Here is an 11,751-nt window from a genome sequence, read left to right on the forward strand (position 1 = left end):
ATAAATTTAACAAGAGATGTAAATGACTTTTACACAGAAAACTACACAACACTGTTAAAGGAAATCAAAGAAGACTAAAATAAATGGAAGTATATTCCCTGTTCTTGGATAGGAAGACTAAATACTATTAAGATGTCTATTCTACCCGAACCTATTTATTAATTTAATTCAATACCAATAAAAATCAACACAGCATTTTTAAATGAACTGGAAAAACTAACTATGAAATTTATTTGTAAGGGCAAGAGGCCACAAATAGCCAAAGACATATTGAAAAAGAAAAATGAAATCGGAGGAATCACACCACCTGACTTTAAAACATACTACAAAGCTATAGTCATCAAAACAGCACGGTATTGGCACAAGGATAGACATACTGAATAATGGAACTAAATTGAGAGTTCTGATATAGATCCTCACATATACAGTCATCTGATATTCAATAAGGCCACCAAGCCCACTCAACTGGGAGAGAATGGCCTCTTCAACAAATGGTGCTTGGAGAACTGGATATCCATATCCAAAAGAATGAGAGAGGAACACCATCTCACACCTTATTCAAAAATCAACTCAAGATGGATCAAAGAGCTAAATACAAACAGCCAAGACCATAAAGACCTTGGAAGACAATGTAGGGAAGCATCTACAGAACCTTGTAATAGGAAATGGCTTCATGAGCTTCACACCCAAAGCATGAATAGTGAAAAGAAAAAATAGATAAATGGGATTTCCTCAAAATTAAAACCTTTTGAACCCCAAAGGAGTTTGTCAAGAAAGTTAAAAGAGAGCTTACACAATGGGAGAAAATATTTGGTAACCATATATCTGTCAGGAGTCTAATACCCAGGATATATAAAGAAATCCTATATATCAAAAATAAAAAGACAAAGAACCCATTTAAAAAATGGGCAAGAGATTTGAGCAGACACTTTTCCAAAGAAGAAATTCAAATGGATAAAAAACACATAAAAAGATGCTCAACATCACTAGTTACTAGGGAAATGCAAATGAAAACTACAATTGGATACCATCTTATACCCATTAGACTGGTGGTTATTAATAAAACAGAGCACTACAAGTTTGGAGAGGATGTGGAGGAATGGGAACTCTCAACCACTGCTGGTGGGAATGTAGAAGGATCTAGCCAATGTGTAGGACAGTTTGGCAGTTCCTCAAAAAACTAGCTATAGATTTGCCATATGACCCAGCAATTTCACTGCTGGGTATATACTCAGAAGAACTGAAAACAAGGACATAAACAGACATATGCACACCAATGTTCATAGCAACATTATATACACCATTGCCACACACTGGAATCAACCCAAATGCCCATCAACAGATGAATGGATAAACAAAATGTGGTATATACATACAAGGGAATACTACTCAGCTGTAAGAAGGAATACAGTACTAACATGGGATAGCATGGATGAATCTTAAAGACCTGATGTTTAGTGAAGCAAGCCAGGCATTGGAGGACAAAGACAATATGACCTCTCTGATATGAATTATGCAAATAAAACCATCGGAGAGAGCTAGAGTCTAGAAGATCAGCTTATAGGAAGTAGCGGGGGAGAGGAAGGTTCTGAGCCTATAACCACATGGGAAAAATCTTTGATAAAGTAGAGGTAAGTAGTTGTGCAGTGAAGGGATGACAGGGGTACAGGGAAACTACTGCATTTGGCTGTGAAGACTTGACGGGGGCTAGGGTTGGGAAGATGGGTTGGATGGTATATGGAATTAGGGGGAGGTTTTGGGGGTAGAGCTGGCGAACATGGGAGATTGGCAGTACATGAAAGTATAATGTTGAGAAAACCCTTTAGACAATATAATAAGGAAGGGTTACTGGTTTAGGGAGTTGGATGGGGGGCATTTGGCACAGGGTGCACCTGGGGCAGATTTCTAGGGAGTGTGTGAGTGCTGATCTTGTCATAGTATGCGATAACAGTGGACGGAAATCCATATGAGCACAAAGGTGTTGTACCCCTATGCTGGGGAGGTCTGATATTCTCAAACAGAGGGGAGGGTGTCTCCAGAGCATGGATGGCTCCTGTTGGGGGAGGACAGACTAGTGTGTCAAGCCCTTGGCTTTGTTGCAAGTATCTATGAATCCTGTCTCTCAAGCAGTGAAGTTTGGTTGTTGCTGTGGGCTCCGAGGGGAGGGGGAAGACGAATAGAATAGATGGAAGAGAGGGTAAATGGGGATAATGGAATTATTCCGCATGATCATGCAATAATGGATACAGGCCATGTTAAATTTCACCAAAAATTTATAAAAGTGTACAGTCTAAAATGTAAACCATAATGTAAACTACCGACCATGGTTAGTAGCTATGTTTCAATACTTGTACCTCAGCTGTAGCAAATGTAACATCTACATGTAAAAAGATCAATATTGGGGAAGGGAGATAAGGGGGAGGATATGGGGTATATGGGAGTCCCCTATATCCTGAATGTGATTTTAAAGTGACCTATAAGTTCTCTGAAGACATAATGAAAAAAAAAAGATGTAAGACACTGAGGAAGAAATGGAAGAAACTGCATTGCCACTGTACATACAGGACAATACCTATTACAGCATTGAAAGGCAAAATGTCAAAAAAAAATTTTAATATTTTTCATTTTACACCACAATACTTTTACTTTTAGTTTTTCTAAATTATTATGAATTTTATTTCAAATGTTTAAATCTATCATTACTATTTCATTTTCCTATTAATTGAATTTGCCAATATATTAGGCTTCAATTTGAAGACGTTTTGGATCACAAAGCAGTTCAAATATGGCAGGGGAGGAGCACTGGTGTGGGGTATTATTGATGGGGGATGCATAGGAAGGAGTTTGACAGGGCATGCATATAGGGTATAGAGATATGTTCGGATGTTCATTGGGTATTGACACCGTAGTTAGAGATTCTCACATCAACTGAGGGAGTGCTGGGTTCCCATCCTGGGGAGCTCTGTTGCATTCCCCGATGGTAGAGTAACAATCCCCCAAGTACAAGGGCAAAGACCAGTGAAGGATGGTCCAATGATGGGCCCTTGATACTGATGCCTATGCTTATGAGCCTGTGGTACTTGAAATTTCAACATGGCCTAGTGCTGCAGGGTGCCTAAGAGTTACCTCCCGAGAGCCTCCATTTTACAAAAATGTGGCCACTCTCTAAGCGAAACTCAGCATATAAATGCATTACATTCCCCCCCAGCATGGGACATGACTTCCACAGATGAGCCTCCCTGGTGCTGAGGGATTTCTACTAAGCAGCGGCTGGTGATGCAATTAGAAAAGACCTTAAATAAAAATGTTAAAAACAAATGAGTTTATATGGCTAAGAGACTTAAAAATGAGTCAGGAGGTCATCAAAGGGATTGCACTTATGCATGTCTCAGCAGGATCTCAGAGACAGCCAAAGTAGATAAAAACCCAGGTAGTGCTTTTCCTGAGGGCTATGGAGAAACCCAGGTCCTACGGTCATGGAAGATGGCTCCAGAGTTCGAGGCCTTGCCAGTGGGCTGTACTTTGGAATTTGTGCTGCTCAGTGTGATAGAGTTGGACTCAGATGTGACCTCTCTATGCATCCTCTTCTGTCACTTTTACTGAACCTGTGGTTGGTGCTGGAGTTGGTGTATGCCCAAGAGACTTGAATCTCTGGGCTGCCCATGTGCATGCTGGGCCCTGAGCCTCAGTGGTGTTGCAGGACCTACTCTCCAGTATGCTGGACTTAACCATGTCAGCTGCCAGGGAGGTGAGGATGGACAACCACCATGCCAGGGAACCAAGAGTGCCTACAACTCCAAGCAGGAGAATTGTATCCATCAGCCATGGATTTATGCCCCCTCTCAATAAAGAGGTGGAGTGGACATCACCAATTCCTCCAGCACCAAACAAGATGGAGGAATAAAATATGGATTAGATTGAACTTACTGTTATTCTACTACAGAACTATTGTGACTAGTAATAGAAGAAACTGTAGCACTAATCTGGAGAAAGTGGCCAAGGAAGTTGCTGAGGGCAGGGAGAGGGAAGTAGAGATGAGAGGTGGGGGCATTTTTAGGACTTGGAGTTGTCCTAAATGATATTGCAGGGACAGATGCTGGACTATATATCCTGCCATAACCCACTAAATGTACTAGGGGAGAGTGTAAACTACAATGTAAACGATAATCCATGCGGTGCAGCAGTGCTCCAAAATGTATTCACCAAATGCAATGAATGTGCCGCCATGATGAAAAAGGTTGTTGATGTGGGAGGAGTGGGGGCGTGGGGTGTAGGGTATGTGGAAACCTCATTTTTTTTTTTAAGATTTTTAATTTATTTCTCTCCCCTTCCTCTCCACCCCCCCAAGTTGTCTGCTCTCCGTGTCCATTCGCTGTGTGTTCTTCTGTGACTGCTTCTATCCTTATGAGCAGTACCGGGAATCTGTGTTTCTTTTTGTTGCATCATCTTGTTGTGTCAGCTCTCCGTGTGGGTGGCGCCATTCTTGAGCAGGCTGCACTTTCTTTCACGCTGGGTGGCCCCCCTTACAGGGCGCACTTCTTCGCGTGGAGCTCTCCTATCTGGGGGACACCCCTGTGTGGCATGGCACTCCTTGCACGCATCAGCACTGCACATGGGCCAGCTCCACACAGGTCAAGGAGGCCCCGGGTTTGAACCATGGACCTCCCACGTGGTAGGCGGATGCCCTATCCACTGGGCCAAGTCCGCTTCCTTGTATATTTTTTAATGTAACATTTTTTTGTGATTTATGTATCTTTTAAAAACAAAGACAATTTAATAAAAAAAATAAAAAACAAAAAACAAACAAAAAGGCAACCACCGAACAAAGAAACCAAGAAACTTTACAGCTGCAGGCACGCGAGTCCCATCCACCAGCTGTGTGGGATTGAAGCCCCCTCTCAACTGAGAGGTGGAGTGCACATCCCATCCCAGGGTCCTCAGGAGGATAAATAAAATTTGGATTAGAGTGGACTAACTGGTATTCTACTTGAACAATGGTTATGAAACATCGTAACTCTAGCAATGGAAGAAACTATATCATTGATGTGGAGACAGTGACCACAGGAGTTGCTGAAAGCAGTGAGATGGAAGAAGAGGAGTGATATGGAGGCATTTTCAAGACTTGGAGTTGTCCTGAATGATATGGTAGGGACAGGTGCAGTACATTATATATCCTGCCATAACCCACTGAATGTAGTGAGTTATGTAGTTTACACTACAATGTAAACTATAATCCATGTTGTGCAGCAGTGCTCCAAAATGTATTCATCAAATTAAATGAATCTACCACACTAATGAAAGTTGTCGTTGTGTGAAAAGTGCAGGGTGTGGGGACTGGGGTTTATGGGAACCCCCTATATTTTAATTTGAAAAATTTTGTGTGCTCTATATATCTTTTAAAAATAAATAAAAGCATTATTGCTGGCGTCATATTGGTGAAAACATCTCTTAACCAGGATACCTGGTTAAGGTGTAGGTACCTAAGGTGTAGGTAGCATGGTACAAGTGAGTCAGGCCTGGTAAAAGCAAGTCCTAGGGAAAGAAGTACAGTCCCTGTTGTTGGTTGCCTTGTGGAGAGGGCATTATCATCTCCAGCAACAAACCATTTGCGCTGGGGCTATTGTCATCACTGCTGGCCAGTTTGCTGGAGTTTCACTTTCCAGGTGGTTATCCACTGGGAACCAGTGAGGACATACACTTTATATATATATATATATATAATATATAATATGTATTTCCATGGACTAAAATAAGTTGGCCAACTCAGTATCAGCAAAGTAATAGCCTGTAATATTTCATATACTTTCTATTAATTAAAAGAAGTTGGGAATATGAGTTTTGATGGGCTGGCCTTGTGCACTGAGGATAGTATTTTGGGGGTTAATTGTCCTTCAATGGTGGAGGCTTTAAGAAATGGAGGGATAGGGCTATTGTATGGGGAGATGGTGGGTATAACGTCTCCCCCTTTTAGGAGATTTTGGATCACAAGCAGAAGCTCCACAACTTGCTTCAGGCGATACTGCAGTGTTCACCACTTTGATTTGCAGAGGTAGTTATGGGGTCCCCGTTGGCATGGCCCACCAAGAGAGCCAAGGATTTGAAGTTATTCCAGGTGACCCCTTAAAGCATAAGTTGTGCATAGTGGGGAAAGAAAGAGTAAAAGGTGATGCCACAAAGGGTAGCTGTTTCATAAACATTGTTCAAACAGTAACATTGAGGAGGTTTGGTGGGGGAGGGTCCTGTAAGAAAAAATTTCTGTGACACAGTGTCCAAGAGGGCCTCTTCAGGGTTGGAGATTAACTCCTGTTCCCTTCTGTCTGTATGTTCAAAGAAATGATACACCTTTTGCAGTGTCTCAGTTCTCTAGGTAACAATCTGGCCTCTTCAGTTTTCAGTGGACATCTGCTTGGTGGTAATAACCACTGTGCTGGGTGGGCACATCTCCATTAATATCTATGACCAGAGAAGCTACATCCAGGCCTCACTGCCTGAAGGGAATGGTTGGTCAAAACATGAGAACTCTGCCTGGCCTGAGAGGGTTCTCCAGAACAGTGAACCTAGTGGACCTGGGGGTACCTGAGGTCTCCTCAGTCCTGAGGCAGTTGTGTTTGTCGTCCTCTCTGAATGGAATGTACCCTCACCTGTTCTCTGTCCTTCCCCAACCATCACCATGACCGGGATTCCACGTGGGGCACCTCCCTTGTCCCCTCCGTGGGGGCTGCTGAGTCACATCACAGGCTTCCTATGTATACCATCTGTTACACACCTGCTCACACACCATCTTTACTCTCCATCTCTTTTCCACACAATTATTCCCCCCAAATTTCATTATGAAATATGTCAAATGCAAGAAAGCTGAAAAGATCATACAGAAAACAGCTCTAGACCTACCACCTAGATTTTGTAATGGTTAGTGTGTTGCCCTATGCCCTTGTCATGTAACTCTGTAGCAGTTTGGTATTGTTTATGAAATCCAAAATTAGGTATTGGTTTATGTTTGTGAACTAGTCAGTTCCTCTGGGAATATTATATTGGATTGGATTCAGCGATTTCACTTTTACTTGGTTAAATTATGATTATGACTTTGATTGGGCCACGTCAGTAGGACGATGAGTCCCCGCCACCTCGGTGGACTGGGAATTGCAGAGAAAATGACAAGGCAGAAGACTTAGTTGGAGCTTTGATATTCGAATTCCGGGAGAGAGACTAGACTTAACCCAGCCTACAGCTGATATTGGAAGAATCTGGGACCATGGAGCCTTAAAGAGGAAGAAGCCTGAACCCTTGCTAATGTGAGCAGCCATCTTGCTCCGACACGTGGCAACAGACTTTGGTGAGGGTAGTAACTTACATTTTATGACCTGGTAACTGAAAGTCTACCCCAAAATAAATATCCTTTATAAAACCTAACAGACTTCTGGTACTTTGCATCCGTACCCCTTTGCTTAACTAATATACTCTCCATCCACCACTTCATGTTTGGTGCATTGCACAGACAGTGCAGATGACAGCACACTGTGCTGAAATATCTGTGACCTGTGGCTCCATCCGTAACACCCACTTCTGTGCCTTGTTTCTATCTCACACACATAGAGGCCCATAGTGACAAATATAGTGCTCTCATTTTATTTTTCCACTCTTCCCCATGGAACATTGTTGAGTCTGAGCACCATCCTTGGTCCCCCTATAAATGCCTGCCAACAGTTCATCAAGCAAGTGAGAGCCTCCCTCTATGCTTGTACTTGGGGGACCACAAGCCTGCATCTGCCCACCCACCCATCCTTGTATTTACATCACAGCAGTGCTCTGCTCACCTGCAGTAATCAGTAGCTCTGACAGTTGGTAGAGTTCAGAATTGGGCTCCAAAGAGAAGATGATAACTCCTTGGACTTCTCTTTGCTAGGAAGAGAGAAAGTTTACATATATCAATAAAGAAGGAATATTGCTATGAGAAAAGAGCTCCAAAACAGGCTGTGAAGTCTGCAAAATATTCTACAACATCATGACTATGATTTCCCTTTTATCTTCAGAACCTCAGAAACTATCAGTTCCTCAGTGCCCATTTAAATCCCCATTGAGTATACTACACCAATAAAAGAACTAGTCGGAAGCTTCAAGAAAGAAAGCTGTTTCTATGTAATCACTCTGGAGTAATTCTAGACAGCATTCGAACATGAAGCCCACCAACTTCAGGAGGACACAGCCTCTGGAGGCACCTGCCTTTCTCACTCCTGTGGTCTAGTATGTCACAGATGGCCCCCTTTTTAGGCCACTTACCATCATCTTCATCCTTTTAGAGGGACAATGAATCTTCAAAATTCGCACTAAGTTTATTTCTTCCAGAATCAATGCCTTCCAGAACAAGATATTAGTCACATGGGGATTTCATTCATCCAGTTCCAACCACACTGCCAGACCCATCTTACCATAACCTCAACAGAAGAGCCATGGAATCTTAGACCCTGTCAGACAGGGCCTACTCCCCCTAACCAGCAGGAAGCTGCCACAGAAGAATGACCATCCCCTTCAGCTCCCTCTTAAGAGTAAGGGAGTAAACTCTCTGAGGGGGTAGTTGGGGCAGGTTAGTACAGGGAAAGGAAAAGACGAGTCACAGCTGAGACCCGGTAGAGAACTGGCCTTGAGACCCCTCTCAGAATCACCCAGAGGAAAGGCTGCTACTAAGAACAAAGCGGGAAAGAGCTCGCCTAGACCCTGGCTACAAGATCCCAATTGGAATTCTTTCTGGGGTCAATGGGAGGCCCCCCATAACTCCAAGCAGGCCTCACCGTTGTTCCTGGATAACCCCAACCAAAAGGCTTCATCAGTGGTCCAATGACACGTAAAGGTAGAGCAACCAATAAGGACAGCAAAGAGCTGGGGCTTTTACCCCAACATTAGGAAATGGGAGGGGAGAATGATGGTTTAATAAAAGCAGCTCCTCAAACCAAATGCTTTCTGTTTCCCAGGAAGAGCAGGCATCTACATCGTGGGTTGGGCTTCTGTTCTTTTCTCTCATTTCTCAATAAACTCTTTTACTGACCTAACCTAACTGGAATATTCTTAAATTCTTTTGTGAGAACAGCCGATAACATAGAGGAATCCATATTCTCCCAACTTTAATATCATGAATTGGAAGAAACATTTCAGAATCACTACAACTCAAGCAGACACAAGAAGATGGATTTTAAAGTCAGACTAATGTGGCCAGAAAGTTTAAATTTAGCAAGAGACAGCTTCAATTAAGAATATAAACTAACAAAATGTGATTTTCTGTTGATAAAAAAGGCCAAAGAATATAAAAGAAAATTATTTGAGAAGGAAAATGAGCAACAATAAGAAAATTTTCATTTTGCAATTTTTAAATCCCACTTCCCTTTATAAGTAATCAATACCATTCCTAATATTGCTTTTTCAAAGTAAACACTAGTGCTAGATCACATATTTTTAGGGTTAGTAGAAAATACTTTACTTAATAATGTGCTTAATGTCAACTTCCATAATGCCAAATGCAGAATTAAATATGTTGATTTTAAGAGTACTCTAAAAATCCTCTTCCTTGTTCATTTAAATTGCCATTCATTAAAAATAGTCTATGGTTAGGTCTTACTTTTGGAGGGAAGTGTACTTCAAATTTGTAAAAAAAAAAAAAATTATCTGCATTCTTATTTAATACTCCTTAAACAAGTGTTTCCTGAGCACCTGCTGAGGTGGGGGCAAGAAAATACAAAGGCCCTGCCCTTATTGAGCCAATATTCCAATGAATCATACCTTCAAATAAACAAAGTCAACTTTCAAACCTGAAGTACCTGGGAGTATTATCATAAATTCGTTGACCATCGAAGTTAGGAACTATTATGTTACTTTGAAAATCATCACTAATGAACTTTGCAAGACATTGTTCAATACTTGCTGCAACTACTGCAGTTACAATAGTTTATGTACCCATTAATGGAAAACAAATAATTTCTAAACTAATTTGTAAGGCAATAAACGGTAGTAAATGCCCCAAAACTGGAAGCTCTCAAATTATAGCACTGCAAATAGAAACGAAAGTTACCACACCATAATTCTCTTATAAACCAAACTAAGAAAATCTAGTGTGATGCACCAAGTTTTTTCAATAACGTTATCAAGACATCTCAAACTATCATATCAGATTTTTTTCAGATTTGGTTTATCCTTAGTGGAAGAAAGTCCAATTCAACACACGACAATAGTTTCCACCTGTAACAACATTTTATTAATAAATCACCAGTGGTCAAGCCACCCCCCACCGTCCCCCAATCCATTCTGGTAACTAGGATGGGGCCCTACACAAGGCCAGCACCTGGAATGATTTGAGAGGCAACTGGAGAGCTTTAAGGCGGCAAACAGCTTCCTTCCGGGTTTGGGGAGCTTTTCACACGTAAACGTATCCTCAGGTGGAAGCCCAGAATGAATGACCTGGAGAGGGGGGCCTAGGGTGGGGGACTGGAGGGCAAAGCTGGATTACTAGTGGACTGAGGAAGTGCAAATATCCTCTTTCCCATCCAACTTTTTCGGGGTTACGTTGGGTCACAGAGCTGTAAGAGGGTTATGGGCACGACTCTAAAGGAAAAGAAGCCGCCCCTTGTCCACTTACTAACCCCGCTTCCCAGGCGTGCGAATCCCGGAGGAGAGGGTGAACACTCTCCAACTCCCCTTGCGGGGATCAGAGCCCAGGAGCCACTAGCGGCCAGAGCAGCCGGAGCCCCGAGGCCCCGCTCCGCCCAGCGCGCAGGACGCTCCCGCTCCCCTCCCCCGACCCCGCACGCCAGCGGCACCGCGTCCTAAGCCCCCCGCCTCCCCCAGCTGGCTCCCGGCGCCGCGGAGCCCAGGGCGGGGCGGGAGCAGCGAGCAGGAGCCTCGGGCCCTCCAAGGGTGACGTTAGCGGACTCTGCAAGCGCTGCAGTGGCGGGTGGGGTCCGCGCCCGCGGCCATCGGCGCAACCAGGCCCGGACCCATGGCTTCTCCGCGCAGGCCCCGCCGCCGGGAGCCCGGGCAGGAAGCACCCCCGCCCGCCCAAAGCCTTCAGCCTCGCGAGCGGGCCCGGCCCGCGGCCCGCGCACCCCTCACCTCCCGGGCGAAGGCGCTGGCGGCGTCCATGTTGGCGCGGCGGCCGCTGCGGGCCCGCGGAGGAGCGGAGCGGGGCGGGGCGGGGGAACCCGCGGGGCCTGGGGAACCGGCTGGGCCTGGAGAGCGCGGAGGCGGCGAGCGGCGGGGCTGGGACGCGGACGCAAGAGGCTGCGGCCCAGGCGGGGCGGGCGGCGGGCGCAGAGGCGGAGGAGTGGCGGCCCCCTCTCAGTCCCGGTCGGAGGGTGCAGGGAAGGAGGCGGCGGCGCTGGCTCCAACATGTCGGTTTGGCGGTGGCGGCTGCGCCGTGCGTTTCGCTGACTCGGGCCCGCGCGCCCTCACGCATTGGCTCACAGACCCCGACGGGTAGCAGGTGGGTCTCTCTCTGATGAAGTTTGCAAACCAAACTTCCGCAAACGCCCTGCTTGTAGGGGTAGAGTGAGCCCAGGGCCACGCTGAGAGTCTAGGGTTGACCGCGCAGATGGCCGCGGGGAGGCCCTTGGACTCAGGGGGGCTTGGTGTGAACAAGGCTCTGGATGCCCTGCAGACCCCCAGCACATCTTCACAAGCTGCATCTCTCTCTTCTGTCAGGCAGGAGGGATGGATGTCCAGCCCCAGTAGCCTGTACGTTCTGTTCCAGTGCAGTTTCTACCTTCCATC

At 44.9% G+C, this 11,751-nt stretch overlaps 1 protein-coding gene across 7 annotated transcripts in view; it reads right to left on the reverse strand.

The window, feature by feature from the left end:
• LOC101425218 (zinc finger protein 596-like) overlaps window positions 1–11,438 on the reverse strand; it is a 75,702-nt gene extending 64,264 nt beyond the window's left edge. For 2 of the 7 annotated variants that reach the window (XM_071215073.1, XM_058296735.1), the window contains exons 1-2: window positions 11,095–11,438; window positions 7,815–7,899 (exon numbers count right to left, since the gene is read on the reverse strand). The gene's annotated coding sequence lies outside the window, so the exon portion shown is untranslated. The remainder of the gene's footprint in view (window positions 1–7,814; window positions 7,900–11,094) is intronic. The other 5 variants (XM_058296739.2, XM_058296734.1, XM_071215072.1 and 2 more) reach the window with 5 other exon arrangements.
• Window positions 11,439–11,751: the final 313 nt, after the last annotated feature.

This window comes from Dasypus novemcinctus, chromosome 5 (assembly GCF_030445035.2).
Source record: "Dasypus novemcinctus isolate mDasNov1 chromosome 5, mDasNov1.1.hap2, whole genome shotgun sequence".
NCBI classification, from domain to species: Eukaryota; Metazoa; Chordata; class Mammalia; order Cingulata; family Dasypodidae; genus Dasypus; species Dasypus novemcinctus.